Here is a 9,259-nt window from a genome sequence, read left to right on the forward strand (position 1 = left end):
AGAAATGTAGTTTATGTTTCTTTTTGTGCTTGTTCATCTCCTTCTAGTTTTTCTCTATTAGCTTTTCTTGTAAGTTTGCAAGTCTTTCCGTTTTCAGTTGTGATTTTCATTTTTGTTGAAGAGTTGAATTTGTTCGTCGCGTTGGAGTTGTTCTTCTTGTTGTTAGAGGGATAAAAACCATCTATGAGTTAGTCTTAAATTATCCCTTGTCTCTATTTCATCAATTTGTAGACTCTCTTCACCATGTATCTATTTTTCTAATCTAAGTAAATCAAGTTGTAAGCTTTTGTGGTTATAACTCTTAGAATTGATTTCTACGGAATCTAGAGTTCATATTTATCCATGAGAGCTATACTTTCTTTAGAGATTTTTGTTTTCTCGGTTTTGTTGTTTCCGCATGTTAATTTGAGGTGCGTTGGATGAAAAGATTAGAATAGATCATCCAAGAATTTGATGAGGCTCTTATTTATCTCTTTAATTGCATTTCTCGATCCTTCAATAAGAGACCCACATCTTATAATTGGGCTCATGTGGCAACTAGGAACATAGTTAGATAGATATGGAATGTACATATATCTGTGGCACCATACCACCCCATGCATTGCATGGAAAGCAAAAGGGCTGAGGTGGTGAGGATGGAGACAAACACGACTTTGACATATTTTCGCTAGTGGAAGATCCAGAATTCGTAGGATGGATATTCAAATTTTTTAAAAATATATTTAACAGAAAATTTCACAAATTTATAATAGCATAACTAAAGTACACAAATTATTCATGGTAGCGACATCTTAGCTAATTTAGAGAAATTACAAAATAATTAAGAAAACTACAATTTAACTATGCATTTCTTTATAGCTTGGAAATGCTCGATGATATCATCATCCTTGACTTGCACAAAAAAAGTCATGCTCTATAAACAGGTTACATAGAAACTTTAGCACTTACAACTAGCGACTTTAGCAAAACTTGATTGTAAGCTATCTGATTTCAACACGTTACATTGAAATTCCAGCACAAAAGTAAGCTATCTGATTGAATACCTCGTGTATTCAGATGAATAGGATAAAATTACAAACATTAGAGTGGAAAATTTAAGATTGTGCTGACGCTAAATCAGCTCACCTTTTGTTTCAGCTCTGGAGATTATCCTAGCGCCTAGCCAATCGCTAGCTGCCTGCTGCGTGCGGCCGCGCCTCACTACCCATTTGCCTTGCCTGGAGCAATGGAGCCCTGGACGGCAGGACGGGTCATGGCTGGTGGACCGGATGCCTGGTCCTACCACCACACTCTTGTCGGCGTTGCCAAAATGTCGCTCCCCCGCTGCCGATCGCCAGCCCACTAGCGCAGCCCAAACACCGCCCGCTGCCTACTACTTGGTAAGTCCAGCCGCCGCACGCGCGCGTCCCCACGGGCTGCACCACTGCTGGCCTATGACCCCGCATGGGTGCTTGGCCACCTACCAACGTCGTTGCCTTTCGCTGCCCCGTCGGCCAGCCGCCTCTAAACCTTAGACGCAGGCATGAGCTCATGGTGACATAGTCTGGTGCGTGAAGGCAAGTCACGAGGCAACGAGAATACAACTTGAGGAGTTGAGGTCACGGGCTGCCGATCTGGTAGAGCCTCTCATGGGCTGTGGGTTGGCTGGTTGGATGAGATTGGTCTGTTAAGGTGTGCTCAAAACTGAATTTGGTCCATCTCAGTTTATACACATGTATATATTTTACATATACTTGATTTTTCTAAAAAAAAAATAGGTATTCAACTGAATACCTATGAATCATGGCAGACCCGCCCATGTTTTTCACTTTGCTTTTTGTGTTCCTGCTTTACGGATCCTTGGATTGGATTTGCATCAACAATCCAGGATAACCACATCACTCTCCTTTTCTTTATTTCCTTTTGTGGATGCCCCCCCCCCCACCCCTGTCATCCCGAAAAGCACTCATGCAAAACTATCTTCCTCGATATTTAGCATCACTTGACGAGATAAGCACTTGTGAATCCTCTGGATAATGTAAATTAACACGTGTAACTTATCGTTAGATCATATTCATGGCTTCAATAACTGACTTTTTGACATGCTTAGTGTTGTTTCCGTCACATACATACGGAGCAGGGACTGGTGAGTAAATGGAGACCGAAATGGAACATGCATGGTGCCCTTGCTTTTCGTAAAGATAGGCGCAGTCAGAAAGTGATTATCTACGGTAACAAGTCAAAAGGAAGTGGGTGGGAAGACCACTGATAAACAAAGATGCCGCAGTGTCTCAGTTGGGCTGGGGCTGCATGAATTGTTTCCTCTGGGTTTGTGCTGCATTTTCTGACTCGATGCGTCAAAAGCCCATAACTTCAATACACACGACAGCCCAGTAAGGTCCAATGGGCTCATTGGATGATACCACTATCCCAATAGAACGAAGAAAAAAAATCCATGTAAAAATATAAATATAAAGAGGAAATTTCACAAAATCAGATGCATCCGTAAATGTTGCAACCCCGCGCTCTTAGCCCCTGTTCGATAGAGCTCCATCTTATAGCTTCACGTTAGAATTTGAATTTGTAAACTAAAATAAAATAGTTCCGGTCTCTAATTTTAGTCTAAAAGAGGAATAATATTCTCACCCAAAAACCTTAGGTCCCTTTTAGTTGTCTTTATGGCTCAGCCTGATTCGTATCTAGAGAGAGATTGAGTTGAATCAGGCTATGCACATGCAATAGGGTATGTTTAGTTGGCTGTTTGTGCTTAGCCTAGTTAAAAAGAGATCGTGTTTGGTTACTCGCATGAGTATATGTTGTATTACAATGAAACTCATTTTTTTCACCTAACAATCTAGGGCTGTAAATATTTTTATAAATTAATACATCACATGATAAGAATATTAATAATTTTTTCCTATTTTTTGGAATTTATTTGAGGCATAAAAAATTGATGGGTGTTATAAAAGTAGGCTTTTTTGAAAATTTTAATTAAATATTGGTCTAACCTTTTTGAATCAAATCAATTAAAATGAGTTGCTAGTGAGCTCTAATTTACTCATAAAAATATTTTTAATTTTTAGATTACTCTTATACCTTTAAATAAAATTTAGAATTCAGCTTCTATCATTTTTAAAGCTAAAACTTTGCTAAACAACCTCGTAAGCTCTAGTTCCGCCTAACCACACTTTCTTTCACATAATGTTGCGCAACGCAACAGTGCAATAATATTGTTTTTTAAACAAACAGCGCAATGACATCATCAGATGCCACATCATGAAAGATCGAGCCCACATGCCATAGTCACATGCTTGCACCATCTCATTTGCTAGCGTATCATGAAGTGCCACGTGGGATGGGGTTCTAGCCGAGGGGAGGGGCAGAAGAAGTGGAAGGACTGTACTACGTACTTCAGAGGGAAAGATTCCTCAAATTTTCCTCCAAAAATACTTGACTTTATCAAATCGAATCCGGTGGACACACAAAGGGCATGCTTGTTCCAATTTTAAATGGTGAAAATCGGCTTTGAATTATATATTGTAAAAAATTAAATTATGAAAAGCTGAAGAGTAAAAGCTTATGACGGTTTGACTACCTAGGTTATAAGAGTTAAATTGTAGCTCATAGAGGAGGTGGGGCCCACTCGGCAATGTGAGAGAGGCAAGAGGTGCATGTGGATAAGGTCGATCAATGGCTCACAGAGAGAAAGAGAGGCCGAAGAGAGAGAAGGCCGGAGGGGAGGAAGAGAGAGGAGGCCAAAGGGGAGGAAGAGAGGCTGGGGGGAGGTCAGAGGGAGAGAGGTGGCAAGAGGGAAAGAAGAGGCCGGTGGAGCTTGCCGATGGTGGGATGGTAGTATGGGGCGGAGCGAGTGACAGAGGTAACGACGGGGGAGGCCGAAGTGGCGCAACAGGAGGCAAGAGGCCAGAGTGTTGTAGCATGAGCATGAAGGGGGGGGGGGAGGATGGTGCTCCAAGCGACACCGATCGATAGCAGTCCGAACAAGGGTGGCAACAACGAGGTTGCACAAGAGTGGCGGTGTCGCGGAGGCTGCACGCGGCACTGTGGCGTGGGTGACGGCGATCGGCGGCAACAGGATGGCGGGGAGGTGACAGTATCAAAAGAGCTACGAGATGGAGTGACATGGCTCAGTGGACAGTGATAGACAGATAAATTCGAGCTATAATCTGTGAAGAATCTAGACTATTGAATTGTAACAATCCAATAATCGGATTATTGAAATATAAAACTATAAATAATCGGTTTGTTTCAACTTAGAATTATAAAAGCTAGAATTCAAAATTCTAAGTGGAAAAATCTGATCTTGTGCTTAATTTGTCGTTGGTGTCATCGGATTTGTCCCCTAGCTTGTTTGTGTGCCAGATTTGAGAACTGTACTGCAGTAATCGTCGAGTCACCGGCTAGCTCCTAGACTCCTACCGGTTCCTGCCATCATATAGGTTTTCAAAGGCCATAGGCTGATTGACAGCACACAAAGTGCCTGCCACCCTACGATCTGATCTCTGCCCCTGGTGCTGTTATTTTCAAGACGGGCCATGCATCCATGTACTAGCAGAGGTATCTCCAGGCCACGCATTGCACGCATCTGATCGATAGGACCCGCTCCCAGCCGCATGCCATGTCTCTCCAACTGAAACAATACGGGTTTCCTTTTGATGGAACAGAAGTGCCACCCCGGCCCCACTGGCCAGACTAACAACCCTTGAACCAAATTGAATTTGTGGTTATGTGTGAATTTTGGGGGACAATAGTTTGAAAAAGACAGGCAAGGTTCGACTTGTCATGCAAGTACTAGTACGACTGTAGGAGTAGCTAGTAGCACCTCTCAGTTTGCTCTCTTGCATCTTTCATTGACGACAACACAAGTCTTTTTGCTCATTGAATTTCCATACATGCATTCCCGGTCCTTTGTTTTACCATAATCTGTTTTCACTCGTATCAAGAGAATTGTAAGACGAATTTATATAGGTCCACATCACGTACATCCACATCACGTCAAAACACATGCACCTAAAAAAAAATGCATAAAAATGTTTAATGTGCGCTGTACAAAAGAAAAGCTAATGCAAAATATAAGCAATATATCTTTTTTTTTTTGCATACGCATATAGACATACTTTTGCATTATTATTTTTGGTTGCAGATGTACATGCAAGAATTTTTTTGAGAATTTCTTTAAATGTAAACGTGCACAGACCCAACTTTAGATAAACCTAAGTTTTGAATTGAAAGTCCACATATTCAATTCTTCGACTAAATCATATATGCGACTTCATTGTACTGCACATACACAACAAGCTGAAAAGTTTACAAAGGTTCATCGATCCGAGCACAAGAAAGGGACTATTTAAAACATTGGATTTTCTCATAAATTTCATAGGAAACATTTCAATTCTATGTAATTCCAAAAAAGAAAAGCCTATTTTTGTTACTACTGTTTCCCACTTTCTGGTTCCATCTACACTCTCTTGCTTCCTTATCCTTGAATCCTTGATGAGCTTTTCTTCCACTCTTTTTCTCTCCGCGCGCGAGTGCGATCTGATCTGAGGGCTTGTATCCATGCGCTTGGAGTTATCCTCTTGTTAATATGTGTGCCAAATGGGGACGCACAGCAGCTAAAGATCAAAAGGGTGTCGAAGACAGCAGGGAAACTAAGCTTAGGGCTGGCCAGGGCTACAAGCTGTTTACTCTCGTAGCTGGCCTGGCCATGCATGCTGTCAGCTATTAATCTTATCATTAGCATTTGCAAGTTTATTTTGGGTTATTGCATGCATGTAGTCGATGCATTGTAGCCGTGTGTGGCGCCGGAGGAAGCGTGTGAAACGTACAAGCATGGTAGCTTGAATTGGATAGTACGTGGCAAGCCGTGCGAAACGGCCGGAGAGGTAAGGGCGCGTTTGGATGCCTGCACGCCCGTTGGCCTGGCTCCGCGCGTGCAGGCGCCGGCCGTTCGCTCTAGGCCTGTTTGGTTATCCGCATACCTTCAGCTCGATTCGTATGAGTCATACAGGCTGAGTTGAGACAGGCTAGAGAGATGCAGTAGGATCTATTTGGTTGGCTGCACGTGCTCAGTCTGACTGAGAAGAGATTGTGTTTGGTTGCCCGTATAAGTATATGTTACAATATAAAGGAACTCACTTTTTTACCAAATAACCTTGGGTTGAAAATATTTTTATAAATTAGTACATCAAATGATAAGAATATTATTGATTTTTTTAATGATTTTTGAAGAATTTTAATTAAATATTAACTTAGGTTTTTTTAATCAAACTAATTAAAATGGGTTGCTAGTGAGCTCTAGTTCGCACATAAAAATATTTAGAATTTTTGGACCACTCTTGTACCCTTAAATAAAATCGAGAGTTAAATAAAAAATTCATATATACAGTAAATTTGCATGTTGCGAGCAGACCCGGCGGATACGGCCGAATCTCACGTATGTGCGGAGCCAGGCTAGTGCGATGCTCTTGCACGAGCGGATGCAGGCGCGAGCAAACGATCCCGGCAACCAAACATCCATCCCACGACTGCGACTGCATGCGTCGGCGCTTGGACGAGCGGAGCCGAGTAACCAAACACGCTCTCTGTGTTTGGTTGTCGGTACTGTCGCTCGAGATTGCATCCGCCCATGTACACGCATCCGCCCAACTTAGCTCTGCGCGTACGCCGGAATCGGGCGTACGCACCAGGCCTGCTTGTCCGTGCAAATACACTATTTTTTTATTTAACTTTAGATTTTATTTAGAGGTATAAGAGTGATCCAAAATTTTTAAATATTTTCGTGAGCAAACTAGAGCTCACTAGCAACTTATTTTAATTAGTTTGATTAAAAATCCTAAGTTAATATTTAATTAAAATTCTCTAAAAATTATAAAAAAATTCACTAAAATCCTTATCATGTGATGTACTAATTTATAAAAATATTTTCAACCATATGTTATTTGGTAAAAAAGTGAGTTCTTTTGTAATGCAACATATGCTCATGCGGGCAACCAAACACAATCTCTTTTCAGCCAGGCTGACCACATTTAGTCAACCAAACAGACCTTATTGCATCTCTCCAGCCTGTCTCAACTCAGCCTGTATAACTCATACGAATCAAACTGAGCGCATGCGGGCAACCAAACAGGCCCTAAATATCTGTGTCATGCAAGACGACATGAGATATACACGTACAAGACTTGGTCGTATGGAAAGCGAGAAGCGGATGCTTGTATGATCAAGTGTACCCACTACTTAGAAATGGTTATCTGCGTCCCTCTTTCACTGTCTGTTATTAAGCTCCAGACGCAAAAAAACTGTACCAGTAAGAACCAGTAATGATAGTAATTATTACTACCGGTTCATGTTTATCACTGCTGATTCTTAACAAGACGTGCTTAAAAAGATGTGCCTTTAATAATCGACAGTGGTAATATTTATTTTAATCGGTTCGTATTTTAAACCGACAGTGATAAATATTTATCACTGTTAGTTTCTAAAAAGATATGCATAAAAAGAAGTGCATTTAATAACCAGCAGTGTTATATCATTATCGATTCGTGTTCCGAACCGGCAGTGATAATATTAATCACTGTCGATACATATTCTCAACTAAGAGTAATAATTCTTTTATAAATCGAACCCATCTCCCTCAAGCCGAAGCCGCTCTCGAGGGGTAGCGGTGGTCACCGACCGTCTCCACTACGGCCACCTCTACCCGTCATGCCCGGCTTCAACACTACTCACACGAGCTCCTCGCTGTAGCCACCATTCGCTGAGCTCCACGTCCGTCATGGCCACCTTCTCCTAAGCCAACGCAAGACCGCGTGCCTTCTCCGTCTCGTCATTCCTCTTCCCACAGTCTCCTCTCACCGTCTCCTCATCTCCTCTCACTATCCTCAAGCAACTGGCCACCTCACGCACATTCGCCGAGCCCGCCATCTCCCGAGCCAACGTGCAGCCACATGCCTTCCTCGTCTCCTCATCTCCTCTCTCCACGTCTCTACTGCATGCGCAAATGTTAAAGATTGTGTTTTTGTCATTCGTTTAGACTTACTATTGTCACTTCTCGGATAGTAAATTCAGTTGGCTAGCACGCAAGATATATAACGGATGGTGCGGGGCTACTAAACTTCCAAAGAGCTCCTGGTATAGCAGCTTTATAATATCTGTTTCTATTTTTAGATTTAGGTATAAACTACTTTATCACAAACATTTTGGTATGGAGTTTCTGTCTTAGGTTTGACATCAAACTTAAGACAGATTCTCATGTTGAAGATTTTGTGGTAGAATATTTTTGCACATCTGAAAAGATAATCACTGTCGGTTCATAGCTTGAACCGGCAGTGATAGTTGCTATCACTCTCGGTTCATGTTATGAACCAGCAATGGTAGTAGGATTATTACTGTTGGTTCAAGGCTTAAACCGGCAGTGATACTTACTATCACTGTCAATTTATAAGCCGACAGTGATAATTATAGATTATCATTATTGCTAATTTATTGTCAGTTCAAAAACTGACAATGATGTCAATTTTAAACTGATAATGATAATTTTTTATAATAGTGAGAGGACTAAGGTTATCGGGTTACATGCCAGACATGCTTCGTCATGATGTGAGTTAGTTAGATAAGATATGTTTAGTTGTTGTATGGCTTGGAGATAGGATAGAGGACCTGTTTGGATAGTTTTTTTTTCTGAAAAAAGTCAAAAGCTATCAAGAGGCTGCCTTTTGATCTTGGTTTTTAGTGGCTTTTGGCTAGCTGAGAAAGCGGCTATGGCTAAAATGAGTTAAAAGCTGAGAAGCAGATTGAGATGAACTTTTATGACTTTTAGTGTGCTGAGAAACTAAAAATTTATTGTAAAAACCAACAACGAAAATTTAACAACTACAACCACTTAATCAGTTAGATAGAAGCTCTAAAACTAGAACCTATCCAAACGAAGCCATAGTCTAGTTTGTTAGCTGTGCTTGCGTGAGTCTGTTGCATTTTCCCTTTAAAAGAATGTAATCTCATTCATCTGAGTTAATCGAGAAAACGAAGAGAAAAATCCCGGATGCATGTTGGCATCCACCAAAACACTAGTATCTCTCTGTAATCTTTCTTCCTGATATTCACGTGCATGTGCCCTTTGAAGATGTGTGCCATTGAGAGAGATAGCCTAGTTGCGAGACGGAAATCAGTGATTGATTTCCAACACATTCTTTGGCAGCGTAAACACCTAAACTTTGCAATCTGCAAATGGTCTCGATCGATGCTTTTCTTTTTGTAAAAAGAA

The sequence above is a fragment of the Phragmites australis genome, chromosome 1 (genome assembly GCF_958298935.1).
Source record: "Phragmites australis chromosome 1, lpPhrAust1.1, whole genome shotgun sequence".
Classification (NCBI taxonomy): Eukaryota; Viridiplantae; Streptophyta; class Magnoliopsida; order Poales; family Poaceae; genus Phragmites; species Phragmites australis.